The sequence below is a fragment of the Panthera pardus genome, unplaced genomic scaffold, assembly GCF_024362965.1.
Source record: "Panthera pardus isolate Hobbes unplaced genomic scaffold, ASM2436296v1 HiC_scaffold_2, whole genome shotgun sequence".
Taxonomy (NCBI): domain Eukaryota; kingdom Metazoa; phylum Chordata; class Mammalia; order Carnivora; family Felidae; genus Panthera; species Panthera pardus.
Window position 1 is genome coordinate 44991944 of NW_026526765.1, and position 14229 is coordinate 45006172.

Consider the following 14229-nt stretch of genomic DNA (forward strand, 5'->3'; position numbering starts at 1 on the left):
CCATTTTTGGTGATATTGTTGGAGATAGAACTGGATAATGTTTATATAGACTTTGACCTTTAAAACCAGGTTATAAATCAATATATATACAGTTTGAATTATAAGAAACTGCTAACATTCAACTGTTTTGGCATACAAAAATAGAAATTTTATATGCTCTAGCCAGTAATAAGTTATTTGTGTGTGTGTGTGTGTGTGTGTGTGTGTGTGTGTGTGTGTGTGTCTTATAAATTGCACATGCATATATAGAAAATAAAGTAAAAAGTTCTGGAAGGAAAGAAAAATCAATGGTATATGTCTCTAATCTGTTGGCATCTGGAATTTCTGACTCTTAAATTTTTTTTCTGTAGTTTATAATGTCTTTATAAGTTTTAATTTCATCTTAAAATATTTTTAAAATAAATAAGGAAAAAACATAATACAAAAGTACCTCCAAATTGTCTTTCTTTACCCAAATCCCTGGACCGAAACGAAGCTCCCACACCACTATCCCTTTTGTAGAGTGACACCTAGCCCAACTAATATCATAGGAAGTTGAAGGGGGTTATTTTTTCAATTTGTGACATCAATTCCAATCTGCTTAGCTTGTCTTTACACGGTAACAAGACACAAGTAGCCAGTGGAATAGCAAGTTGTAGAAGCCAAAATTAGTTCCTACCCAAGTTTCCCATCACACAAAGGTTGCCACTGTTAATCCTGAATGATGCAAAGCCTTATTGTTAAAGAGATTTAAACATGGCCTAATACAAAAACTTTCAAGAGAGGGCCGTAACAGAGAAAACAGAGAAAATGCCCATCTGAAAGAATCTGGCACTACAGATGCTTGCAGGAAACAGCACTGAGGAGATAATAGGCAGGCAGTATTTTTTTGACAGCTAAGGCCAAAAGGAAGGCACACTGACTTGTAGAATTGACATTTTCTGACAGTAGAAATTATATAAATCCATCTACAGAGACTATTTTATTTTTTGTAGGATTAAACAAAAGCAAGAATTTACCACATAAATCTAGGTATGAAGGACATGTAGTGATGTAGTGCCTCATTCCTCAAAGTACAGCCCATGTAGCAGTGTGGCATCACCTGGGAGCCTACCAGAAATGCAGGATATAGGGCCTGATCCCAGACCTCCTGAATCGGAATCTTCATTCTAACCATATCCCCAGGTGATTCAAATGTTTCAGAAGCACTGATGTAGTAGATGCAATGGCTTCAATTCTTGTTTGACAATCATATGGGAACACTGGTCAACCATGGGTCAGAAGGATTTGTTAATGGAGAAAAGCACCCAAAAGCACCTATTCATCTACAGTTTGAAGCCACAGACCCTGGACCAGGATTATTTCTTATGGGCAACAGTTGAAGGCACAAATCTAGAATAAATAGTCCAATAACAATTCCAGAGAAAAGAAGTATTGGGTTGGGGAGAGAAGAGATGTGAGGAAATACTTTAGCAGGCCTTTCACATGGAGGAAGTCAGAGCGGTCTACCATTATGAAGATCGTGCCTAACACTGATGGCTGGAAATTGAAAGGAAGAAGTTCTCTCGATGTAAGGGTTTTCTAACAAGTAGGCACGAAGGCCATGGACTATCAGAAGGCCAATATTACTTCTCCCACCCCCACTACCATTCTACCGGAAGAAACGATTAATTGCGTTCTTATTCTGTTTAGTTTTTGTTTGATTTTGTTTTAGGGTATCTTACCCTTACATTATTCATCTTTTTATGTCAGTTGTCAGTTCAAACAAAATTCAGAGACATTAGATAATTTGTCAAAGGTCACCCAATTAGCATGTGGCAGAACTAGCATTCAAACCGAAGCTACACTACTTCCACAGTAATCCCTGGACAGGGAGATATGAAAGAGGGTCTTCAAAGCATCAGGTAAACTAGAAAAATAATACTTTCCAAACTCTCCTTGCTGAATATGAGAGCTATCCTCCTGCTTTTGTAGAACTCTACATTCTGAGCCTTGTTCCTGAACCATTCTTTTTGGTTGGGGGATGGGAAGGGATCGGAAAATATGCATATTTTGAAAGGTTCCTTGACATCTGGGATAATCTATTATCCTGTGCTTCCCCCAGTCTAATTTAATGCAGGTGTGGGACCTGGGAATGGGATGTATTACATAGCCATTAGTTCTTCCCATATCCATCCCTGGTCATCACTAAAAGAAAGCACATCCAAGGGATGAGCTGTGGGTTTCCCACAATCTCAAAACATAGTGAAACACAAAAAGGACCCCAAGATTCTAGATTTTCTATGAAATTGGCCCTCTGACCCAGGAAAACTAGTCAACAGCTCTGTGCTTCTTCATCTGAAAAATGGGAGTAATTATACCTCGCTCTTCCCTAGGGATATTACTAGGCACTTTAAAAACATGAAACACTTTTTTATCTTCTTATAGAGAAGCAGGAGGGGTTTTGAATAATAACGACAACAAAAAGAAAAAGAAAAAGAAACGCACAGAGCCAAACATTTTCCCGAAGAGACCATGTTGTTAAACGCATTAGCTGTCCAAAAGGAGACAAATAGAGTTGCTTCCATGTACTTGGTTTTCTTTATTCTCAAAAAGCTCATTAGCCAGCGATTATGCAACAAATATACATGGAAAAATAGCTGTAGTCTTTGAATTTTGTCTCACTGCTGAGATGTCTCAATATACTAATGAAAAAAATAAAAAAGAAAATTCATACAAACTTAAAAACATAGTCAGTTTGAAGCCCTAAGTACCCAAGTCAGTTTAGTGTATTATGCTGAAATGCTTCCTGAATGGAGAAATTACACAGTAACACCTAATACATTTTTTAGATGAACAATGATTTAATAGTCTAAATAATCATCACCTGTGACTGGTTTCATTTTCTTCCGAAAGGAAGATTGTGTTTCTCTAGATAAATGTTACCTTTTTTATTCTCAATGGTTCAAGATTATCAACATCACCACCTTGAGTAACTGCTTATTGAAAATACGTATAGTGGAAAGAGTATCAATATTCCTCCTTTTTATTCACAGTCCTCCTTTTTATTCTCAGTTCCGTCACCTATTAACTATTAAACTAGGACAAGTCCCTTAACTTCTCTGGAATTTTAGGGTAATAGTTCCTCCTCAAGTAAATGGTCTGAACTTCAGAGATAATTTAAGAAAGTAGTTGGCACAGCACTTGGCACATTATAACTGCTCAGCAAATGTCATTTTTCTAATTCCCCCTTTTTGCCACATTGGTAGGAAGACGGGAGAAAGTTTCTCATGCAGGGGACTGGATGCTCCAAATCGATGCTTCTTTGTAAAGAGGTTGCTACGTTAGGCCAGCTAGTCTGTGAATTATAGGCAAGATGGTGCATATGAGAGTTTGAATTTAGGTAGAAATGCCATTTGAATCTAAAAGTGTTTTTGTTTTTATTGCTTGGGGAGAACTGCAAGGTACTTGTACTAGATCTAAAGTGCCTGACTTCTCTTGACAAGCATTATAAGCACATCTTTGAGCCCCATTAGAAGGTGAGTTTTTGGCCCTCCAGCATCCTGATAGAGCAAGGTACATAATTCAGTCTGTGCTAGGGCACTACACGAACCTGTGGATCCAACTGTTGTTTTCGCCATGACTGGACGAGGTGGCCCAGTGCCTCAAGCACGTCTGTGTTATGTGGGATGATGCCTACCCCTCCCCATCTCCCGCTCCCTGTACAAACCACTCTATCTGGATTGGTAAGTCCATGACCCTTACCCTCCCCTGAGCTCAAGGGGTCTGGAACTGGCAGAAATTGTCACTAAGGTTTATTTTTTTCAATTCTCATCTGGAGAGTATTGTACTCCACGTGAGGGCCCATTCAGTTACAGGAAGAGTTTGTTTTTAGTCTCAAAACTGAAGCCACACAATGTGCCACCCGAAACACCGGCAAAGGGAACCTATTTGTCCCTGTGAACAGAAGCAAAAGCATCAAAAAAGGTATACCCCAGAAGCAGACTTTGCCCCACCCTCCCCAGCATGTGCTCAGCCCTGCCCACCTGGGAAAGAACTTGGCCTCCAGCAAGACTTGTTTTTTCCTTCAAGTAGAGAAAAGGCACTTTTTCTCCTCTGAGATTTTATACTGAGGGGCCTGGACCAGATGTTTCTTGGGGCAGGGGAGGGGGGGCCTTTTCAGACCTGTTTTGTACCAATGATTCCACTTGTTTAAATTTCCATCCGTTAAAGTTTTGGAAGCACTTGGGGTGTCATTTCATTGGTCACCATCTCATCACCTTTTCCTCCACTAAATTCAGCTTTATAAATCAGAGAATCACCAAATCCATCACTTACTCTTTTGCTCAGCTCCAAGTTGGCTTGGGCACCGTCAGGTCAATAAATTCAAGGACACAACTCCTGATGCCTCTGGTGTATAAGAAAACATGCCTCTTCACCAGGACATACGGTTGGAGCTGAGCGCCCACTGCCACATCCCCCGCACATGGGTAATAATCACTTGCACATTGTATGCAGGAGCCTGTCGAAGAGTAGTAGACGCATACGTGTGGGTGAGCCTCCACCACCAACATTACTTTCCTCCTTCTTTGTAAAACCCTGACCTCTCACCACCACTTGGGAACTGTTCTTATACATTAAAACTATTGAAGGTTAATCATGACCCGAGCTAAAATCAAGAGTCAGATGCTTAACCAACTGAGTCACCCATTGTGCCCTCTTCTTCTTCTTAGACACTTGCAAGGTTGCCTTTTTTATTAAATATACTAAGCCCACTTGCTTTGTAAACTGTATTTGATAGCTTTACTTCCTGAAGTCATGGGGACTCAGTCTCTACAGCTATTGCTTCTGATGGCTTCTACTCTTGGCTGTTTATTGTTGGGGTATTTGTTTATCTGGGACTGTGGGCTGGTTATTGGCTCTGAAAATTATTTTTCAGGGGTTTGTCTGATAGTGTGAAACTACTTTAAACTAAATACAAGGTTTAAGTGGCTTTGGAATCACATTTATAATGTAAAATTGGACTGAAATTTCACTAGAAGGCCACAGATGGGTCGTCTTCCTGCTCACACCTGTCCTGAATCGGCTTGCCCAAAGCAATGGTCACCCCAGCTCCAGAAGTGACAGTGAAGAATGGTTTACTCTGGTTTGCTGTCACCTACATTCATGTGCAAGTAATATTTATCACACTGCCCACCTTGGGCTTGTTTTGAATTTCTACTTTCTCGCCCCCAGAAATATCGACAATGGAGCTACAAATCATTCAGTGATGGTTAGAGAAGATTTTTCTCCATCCCACTCAACAAGTTCATTATCAGAAACTCAGGCAATGAGAAGAATAACCATGGTAAGCATTTGTACTGATATTCACTGCATTTTATGAATGAGCCATCCTTATGAATGAGGAGAAGTTAAACTAAATGCCTGAGATCATCCAGCCAGTGAATAGTTATAGCCAGAGTAAAAACCCAGGCAGACTGTCCTTTGGGCCCACTTTCTTAACAATGGTAAGACTGTGATATTTTGGAGCCCCCTTTAGGCAGGGGTATGAAAATTGCTTTATTACACAGAATGTCTCCATATAGCACTGTATTATCCGGTCCTGATTTTTTTTTAGTCTTATCCTTACAAATTCCCTTGATAAACCTTATATTTCTAACATTCTTCTCCTTACAACACCGTGGTTGCTTGAACTGGTGCCTGCCTTAGTTTCTTCTAATTTGTACTTATAGCCCACTCACTTTGGCATATCCAAATTTTTTCATTCTTTAAGTACCAGTGTAAATACCACCTCCCTAATCCTTCCGTGTGTGAAGCACCAGACACTTGGCTCATGTCCTCCATAATGTCAACGTTATTATTTTCCACTGAGGAAACTGATGCTCTGATGAGTTTAACAACTTATTAATGCCAAACCAGCATCTGGTCCAGGCAGGATCTGATTCCTAATCTGCCTCCAAAGCCTGTGTTTATAACCAATATCCTACATTTACCTCCTTCCTATTTCTGAATATAAACATACTCTGTATGTACTTCCTGAGGATCTTTTCACTTTTTATCCTATGGGAGCATTACTTTAGGACATGTACCCCAGTGTGTAGTAAACACCTTGGGAAATAGGATTACTTCCCATACAAGCATGATGTTGATACATAGTAAGTGCACAATCTGTCCTCTGATGGCTGCATAGACTTAAAAACAAAGGGTCTGATTTTCTCAAGGACTAAAATTTAGCTTTTTTTGAGAATCTTTATCAGTGTTTAATATCTTCTATGCTTAAGTGCTTTCTGTACTTCATTACTCTTGGTGAGATGTTCCATATTAGCTTGATGTCAGTTGATTTCCGAAAGGACCTTCAGTGGTGTTTTAATTACTGATTGTGAGATAAGCCCTGATTAGCAAATAATTATCTAAAAATTGCAAAGACATTGCCATTGGTTATTGGGCACTTGGTAAGCGCCCATGACACTTACAAGAACATTGTTGGTGTTTAATGAATGATGGAAAACGATTTAAGATCATCCTTCCAGTTACCAATTAGTTGTACACTTTAAGGCTTTAGAAAATATTTAGTAACTGGCCAAATCACTTAGTTTTGTGATGATGGAGTGCTGTAAGAAGACACATAGCTAACTAGCAAATAAAGAATGGAAGTCAGAACATACACAGGGAGAGTTGCAACATGATCATTATGATCTGTTGCTACACTTGTTATACTGTATACATCATTATGTTAATCCTGCTGGTAGTTTTCATCATCAACAGGGCAGACTAATTACTCAGTAGGGAGACATAGAGCACTGGCCTCTAAACTTATTTATAAAACCTTATGAGGTATCCCTTAAAATAGGAATGTGGTCTTTAATTAACACATGAGAGGTATGCATCTATTAAATTGGAAATATAGCCATTTGGAGAGGCATTTCGATGAACACACTGCCTCTTACCTTGGATGTAAAGGTAACTACCACCTCTAATTTTTACATTGTCCTGTGAGCCTCTGGAGGATTATCGCATTTTGCATGCTCTCCAGGGATGCACTGAAGGGCGATAGGGCCCTGGTAATGTGCCCCATGACTGAGCTGCACTGCTTATTCATTCTTCTGCAGATTGGGGAACTCAGAGATTTCTCTCCATTCTGGGACTTAGTTTCCTCATCTATAAAAAGAATTTGAGCCTGGTAATCTCTAAGGCTCATTCCAGCTCTAAGATTTGTGACAAGATTTTTCATGGCACATTTTCATTGACAGGCTGTCCTTTTGTTACTCTAGTTAAGAGAAACTCTTCTTATAATGAACTTGAGACCCCTTTCGTGACTAAGCAAATGGCCTTCAGCCTAAGCTGAAAATGTGGAGAGAATAACGTATTTATGCAATCTGTACTATGACATGGCAAACTGCTGGGGACTGTGATAGAATCAGGAGTGCTATGCTTGGGGTACAGACGTTGACAATGGTGTTGTAGATGATGATGAAGATGACTGACATTTGCTCAGTGTTGGTTTACTATGTTCCAGGCACTGCTGTCAGCTTTTTGGAAAGACTATTTTAATTAATTTCCCAGAAAACCTTAGGAGTATCCTAGCACCATAACCATCCTTATAATACAGATGGGGGAACTGAAGCACAGAGAAGAAAGATACCACTCAGCAGCAGAATGGCAGAGCTTGGATTTGAATCCAGAGAAGCTAGCTTTGAAAGGGCGGGCCTACGCCAGCCGACTCCATCTTGTTCTGTGTCCTTCACCTAGACCACGCCTCCTCCCCTTGAGTAACCTCCTGCTCACCCTTTCAAACTTCCTGGTCAAAACACGCCCAGTGACCTGCGTAACAGGACTCCGACCCTTCCCCAGCCAATCAGCTGAGGCCACAGCCATCACCTCACCAACTGCCCCTAGGCCCCAATAAAACCTTTGTCCTTTTGAAACTCGCTCTCTCCCCGGTATCTCACCGCTGCATCGGTGCAGGTAGGGAATTGAGCTCGAGCTAGCTCGAATAAAGGCTCTTTTGCTTTTGCATCGGATTTGGCTCCCTAGTGGTCTTTGGGGATCATGAATTCTGGGCATAACATTTGGGGGCTCATCCGGGATCCCCAAGACCCCCGAGGGACCCCCGACCCGGAGAGCCTGACTGGCCACGGTTAGTGTCTGTCTGTTTGTTCTGTCTTTTCTGTGTGAGCTCATTTCTGGAATTCTGGTAGTGCCCGACGCGGTCTAAGTGGACGCACAGGAGGACCACGGGCCGGGAGTTTCGGAAGACGTTCCGATTCTCCCTTCTGGAGGGACGTGGAATCCCCTCATCTGTTTTGGTTGGAAGACTTTCTAGGGGCCCTCTGTTTGTCTGTTTTTGTGTTTCTCTGTTTTGTTCTATGGACTTACTGGACGGACGTTATGGGACAGACTCAGACTACCCCTCTACCCACCCTCTTGGCTTAGGCCCTTCCTAGCCCCGCTCCCTCTGGAGCCAAACCCATTCTTGCTTTGCAGGGGACAAAGAAGAAGAAAAGTCTTACCCAGCCTTCAGCACCCCTCTACCCTGTCCTACAGGGGGGTACTGAAGAAGAATTTATTTTTCCTCCCCCGTATAACCCCTCTAGGATGCCGGAAGAACACCATCCTCCCCCTCCAGGGGAGGCAGACGCTGTTCCGAGAGCAGGAGGCAGAAATGCTCCAGTGGGAAGCCCGCCCTTTACCAGACAAAGGGCTCAGAAGGAGCAATCCGCCTCCACCGCCGACTCCACTATTCTGACCCTGCAAGCCACCAGACCCCCAGACGCAGAGGGGAATCAGCCCCATCACTATTGGCCTTTTGCCACTAGTGACCTCTACAACTGGAAAGCTCAGAATCCTAAGTTTTCCGAGAAACAGGCAGGGCTTATTGATTTATTAGACTCTGTTCTTTTTACCCATCAGCCCACGTGGGACGATTGCCAGCAGCTTTTGCAGGTCCTGTTCACGACTGAAGAAAGAGAAAGAATCCTCAATGGGGCCCGAAAACTAGTTCCGGGTGCAGACGGGAATCCCACCACCAACCAGGCTCAGATAGATGCCTCCTTCCCCTTAACTCGGCCCCAGTGGGATTTCAACATGGCAGAAGGTAAGGAAAGGCTCTGAGTCTACCGCCAGACTCTAATGGGGGGTCTCCGAATGGCTGCTAGAAAGCCAACCAATTTGGCCAAGGTAGAAAATGTACAATAGGAAAAAGATGAATCTCCGGCTGCCTTTTTAGAACGGATCATGGAGGCATTCTGTACCTATACCCCCATGGATCCAGAGGCTCCGGAAAGCAAGGCAGCTGTTATCATGGCCTTTGTAAACCAATCGGCCGTAGACATTAGGAGAAAATTACAGAAAATAGATAGACTAGGAGAAAAAAGTCTGCAGGACTTACTGGTGGTAGCCGAAAAGGTATATAATAACTGGGAGCCTCCTGAGGACAAGCAGGCTCGCGCCATGGCGGCTGCCAACAGTAAGCAGACTTGAGATGTGGCCAGAATACTACTAGCTACCACTGCTGACTTTCCCAAGGAACAAGACCACCGTCTCCGGCAGCTGGCAGACGACGCAAGAAAAGGTAAAGGAACCACCAAGGGGGGGAAGCAGAGGCTGCAGAAAGATCAGTGCGCATACTGCAAGGAGATAGGGCACTGGGCCCGAGACTGTCCGAAAAGGGCCGGCGGGAAGGGAAGCAAGACCGATCGAGTAAAAGTCCTAGAGCTAGATGAACTAAGTGATTAGGGGAGTCGGGGTTCGGACCCTCTCCCCAAACCCAGGGTAACTCTTAAAGTGGAGGGGACCCCTGTTGACTTCCTTGCCGATACCAGAGCACAGCATTCTGTCCTCCGCACCCCACAAGGAAAACTAGCCAGCAAGAAGTCCTGGGTACAAGGGGCAACTGGTATGAGCCAGTATTCATGGACTCCCCAAAGAACAGTAGATTTGAGAACGGGCCGGGTATCCCACTCCTTTTTGGTAATACCAGAATGCCCCTACCCGCTGTTAGGATGGGACTTACTGACCAAGATTGGAGCTCAGATAACTTTCAGACAAGGGGGGCCTCAGGTCACTGATGGCAAGGGCAACCCCATCCAGGTCCTGACCATGAAACTGGAGGATGAATACCGTCTCCACTAGGAGGCACTCCTGAGAGAGGATAATATAGACAGATGGCTTCAAGAATTCCCCTCGGTTTGGGCAGAGATGGGGGGGATAGGTCTAGCGGCTCACAGGACCCTGGTCCTGGTAGAGCTCAAGCCAGGAGAGAGTCCAGTAAGGATCAAACAATACCCCATGTCTCAGGAGGCCTGGAAAGGGATCCAGCCACACATCCAGAGACTACGAAGCCTAGGGGTACTAGTTCCTTGCCAGTCTGCCTGGACCACCTCCCCCTACTGCCGGTCAAAAAGCCTCACACAAATGACTACCGACTGGTACAAGACCTCCGGGAAGTAAATAAGAGGGTCGCGGACATACACCCAACTGTTCCCAACCCATATACTCTCTTGAGCTCCTTGGCGCCCTCCAGGGTCTGGTATACTGTACTAGATTTAAAGGATGCCTTCTTCAGTCTGCCGCTGGCACCCCAGAGCCAACCCTTGTTCACCTTCGAGTGGCATGATTCGGAGGAGGGCTACAGTGGGCAACTCACCTGGACACGGCTACCTCAGGAATTCAAAAATTCACCCACCATCTTCGATGAGGCACTACACGAGGACCTGGGAGAGTACAGAAGGGAGCACCCTGGCCTCACCCTTCTACAGTACGTAGATGACATCCTGATTGCTGTCGACACAGCCAAAGACTGTGAGCGAGGGACCCAGGACCTGCTGGCTATCCTGAGGGCCTTAGGGTACCCGGCATCCGCGAAGAAGGCTCAGATATGCAAGGAGAGGGTTTTGCTGAGATCGCCAGGCCCCTATATGAAGCTACCAAAGAGGGGAAAACATTTAAATGGACTGAAAAAGAAGAAACTGCCTTTAATCAGTTAAAAAAGGCCCTCCTAAGTGCCCCAGCCCTGGGCCTACCAGACATTACGAAGCCCTTCCACCTCTTTTTAGACGAACATAAGGGAATAGCAAAAGGGGTTCTAACTCAAGCCTCAGGCCCCTGGAACCGCCCAGTGGCTTACCTGTCTAAGAAACTAGACCCAGTGGCTGCCAGCTGGCCGCCATGCCTAAGAATTATTGCGGCAAGAGCACTCCTAGTCAAGGATGCAAACTGACCCTAGGACAGGAGATCTGGATCACGACCCCACACGCCATTGAAGGGATCCTGAAACAGCCTCCTGATAGATGGATGAGCAACACACGTGTGACTCATTACCAGAGCCTCCTACTCAACCCTCCACGAGTGCGGTTCCACCCCAGTGCAGCCCTCAATCCTGCAACCCTGCTGCCCGACCCTGACCTAGGTGCTCCACTACATGACTGTGCGGGAATCCTGGAAGAAGTACATGGATTCCGGACGGACCTGACCTACCGGCCCCTCCCCGATGCCGAGGCTACTTGGTTCACTGATGGCAGCAGCTTTGTGCAGGACGGACACAGGTATGCGGGTGCAGCAGGTGCATACGGACACCGCATGGGCGGAGGCTCTACCTCTGGAACATCAGCCCAGCAAGCAGAGCTCGTCGCCCTTACCAAGGCGCTAATGTTGGGAGCTAGAAAATGGCTTAACAACTACCGGACCTGGAGACCCAGTTTTACCAGACCAGCCCAAATACTCCCAGGAGGAGTTACAGCGGATCAAGAAACTCCCCATGGCCCAGGAGATAAAGGGACGGTGGTATACACCTAACAAGGAGCTCATACTGCCAGACCGGCTCGGAGTCTCAATATTAGAGCACATGCATCGGTCTACTCACATGGGGGCCTGAAAATTAAAAGACTTAATCCGACATGCCAGAATCAAGATTCACCAACAGGACACCAAAATAGAGAAAGTTGTATCTGCCTGCAAGACCTGCCAACTCACCAATGTGAGAGCCACATCAAATATAAAAAGGAACCAGGCTCAGAGGCACCAGACCAAGAGCCCAATGGTCAGTCAACTTCACTGAAGTCGAACCAGGAAAGTATGGTTATAAATATCTTTTAGTATTTACAGACACCTTCTCTGGCTGGGTGGAGGCATACCCAACCAAGCATGAAACGGCTCAGACGGTGGCTAAGAAGCTACTAGAAGACATCTTACCCAGGTATGGTTTTCCTGCCATGGTAGGATCAGACAGTGGACCAGCTTTTATCTCGCAGGTAACACAGGCAGTAGCCAAGGTGGTGGGGGCAAACTGGAAATTACATTGTGCTTATAGGCCCCAGAGCTCAGGACAGGTAGAAAGAATGAATAGAACCCTAAAAGAGACCCTTACCAAATTAACCATGGAGACTGGCAGGGACTGGGTGACTCTCCTACCGTACGCCCTTTACCGGGTTAGAAGCACTCCTTACACTCTGGGTTTTACTCCTTACGAGATCATGTTTGGCAGGCCACCCCCTATTATTCCCAGCCTTTGAGCTGAACTTATTGCTGAGTTTAAAGATCAAGAACTTTTTCTTTCCTTGAGAGGGCTCCAGAGGGCGCATGAGGACATTTGGCCGTGTCTCCGTGCCATCTGCAAGGCTGGCCCAACCCCGACACCTCATCAGTACAGGCCGGGAGACCGGGTCTACATCAAGAGGCACCACCGAGAGGCCCTCGAGCCGCGCTGGAAAGGACCCTACATCGTGGTTCTGACAACCCCCACTGCTCTCAAAGTAGACAGCATCGCGATCTGGGTCCATCACACCCACGTTCGGCCAGCGGACTCCTCCTCGACCCGGAAGGACTTTGTCACGCAATGAGCTGTCAATCAGGACCAACACAACCCACTCAAGCTCACCCACCTAATATTGGTAACTCTGTTAACTCTGCATGTCATTGCTCATGCTGCCGGGAGTCCCCACGCCCCCCAAAACATCACCTGGCAGATCACAGACACCAGCTCGGGGACAATATTTAATCAGACCTCCCAGAGCCACCCCAGGGACACTTGGTTCCCAGAACTTTGCGTAAACCTCCAAACTCTGTTCCCCTTGTCACTATAAATGCAGCCGGTCCCATGATTGGGTCTGTAAGCTACATGACAAGGGGGGAATGAAAGGGCAGGCCTACGCCGGCCCGACTCCATCTTGTTCTGTGTCCTTCACCTAGACCACACCTCCTCCCCTTGAGTAACCTCCCGCTCACCCGTTCAAACTTCCTGGTCAAAACACACCCAGCGACCTTCGTAACAGGACTCCGACCCTTCTCCAGCCAATCAGCTGAGGCCACAGCCATCACCTCACCAACTGCCCCTAGGCCCCAATAAAACCTTTGTCCTTTTGAAACTCGCTCTCTCCCCGGTATCTCACCGCTGCATCGGTGCAGGTAGGGGATTGAGCTCGAGCTAGCTCGAATAAAGGCTCTTTTGCTTTTGCATTGGACTCGGCTCCCTAGTGGTCTTTGGGGATCACGAATTCTGGGCATAACAGCTTCAAATACTGTTCTCTTCACCAGGCTGACTTTTTGCCTCTTCAGAGGAAGGTGGTGTTTGAAAAAATGTACAGGAGTTTGATGGTATTAGGAGGATATATGGAGCACAGCTACCACTCCCTCAGACTCCCAAAAGTAGAAAGAGGCACAGGGACATCAGTAAACATAAAACAAATATCCCTTTGCTGCATAATGATCTTGGAAACCTAACCATGACGCAAAGCATCTCTGATGAATGGGGCTGGAACACATGCACAAAAATGGAGCTCTAAGGACCTCTGCCTACTCCTAAACTGTGCCTGCAGACTTACCACCTCAGATCCACAGCTACAATACATGCAAGGAAAGGCTCAAGACAATAGAGAAGGGATCCTGAAAAACCAGTTGTGTCACTTCCAAGAGAGCAGACCCCAATTCCATTCACCCCTCTTGCTCAAGAATAAAAGAGAGTGTAGAGAGAGAGGGACATCTAGACACATGCCTTTGGAAGTAAAACGATTCCATTCTCAGCAAAAATTGCCCAATAAATAATCTAGAATTTGGCCAATCATGTGTACATACAGATAAGGAAGCTGGAGGGCAAATGAGAAGAATCAATTGTACGTATAGGGTAGTATTACAAGAAAGGAAGGCAAACAGAATGGAGCCTCTTTAGAGAGGGTGGGATGAAGAATGACTGCTACCTAAGATTTGTCTCTAAAAACCCAAGGTTAAGTGTGTGAAAAAAAGAGAGCCTGAGACTTGGAGGGCAACAGGGTTGTCAAA